The following is a 653-nucleotide window of genomic DNA, read 5'->3' as shown; positions in this document are numbered from 1 at the left end:
GGGGCAGCGAAAAAGAGGAAGACCCTCAGCAAGATGGATGGATACAGTGGCTGCAACCATGGGTCCAAACATTGCAACAATTGTGAGGGTGGTGCCTAACCAGGCAGCGCTTTGTTCTGTTGTACTTAGGGCTAGAGCCAACCTGTTCATCATCTACCAATTACAAAGTTGATGATGACACTTTCCCAGTGAGTTGTTTTCCATAAATCCATAGATTTCATGTTTGGTTAGTAAAAACAACCTAGAATGACCAAGTTTATTGTATTAAAACTATTCCACAGATAAGGACTGTCTCATATAGGTTTGATTAGCTTATCTTCTTTTCTTTCTTTCTTTTTTTTAATATGGGATGCTCCACGAATTTGCGTGTCATCCTTGCACAGGGCCCATGCTAATCTTCTCTGTATTGTTCCAATTTTAGTATATGTGCTGCCGAAGCGAGCACTGATTAGCTTATTTTCAAGGAAATTTGACCAAGTTCTATTTTCTCTCCCAAGGAGATCCTCAGTGGAGTGAAGATTGTTATACGCCAACTGTTAACCCCAACTTACTGGATGAATATTTAATTGAGCTTATCCTCTTAATTCACAGTGAGCCGATCATAGCATCTCGCTCCCTGGGCATTTGTCAAAGCATGGACATAAGACACCTAC

General features: G+C 40.9%; 1 non-coding gene across 1 annotated transcript; it reads right to left on the bottom strand.

Moving 5' to 3' along the window:
- Positions 1–338: 338 nt before the first annotated feature.
- On the bottom strand, positions 339–445 carry LOC142423540 (U6 spliceosomal RNA). The gene has a single exon (XR_012779170.1). It is a non-coding gene; the product is annotated as a U6 spliceosomal RNA (small nuclear RNA).
- Positions 446–653: the final 208 nt, after the last annotated feature.

This window comes from Tenrec ecaudatus, chromosome 12 (genome assembly GCF_050624435.1).
Source record: "Tenrec ecaudatus isolate mTenEca1 chromosome 12, mTenEca1.hap1, whole genome shotgun sequence".
NCBI classification, from domain to species: Eukaryota; Metazoa; Chordata; class Mammalia; order Afrosoricida; family Tenrecidae; genus Tenrec; species Tenrec ecaudatus.
Note: the sequence above shows the minus strand (reverse complement) of the source record. Positions and strands in the feature narration are given on the sequence as shown.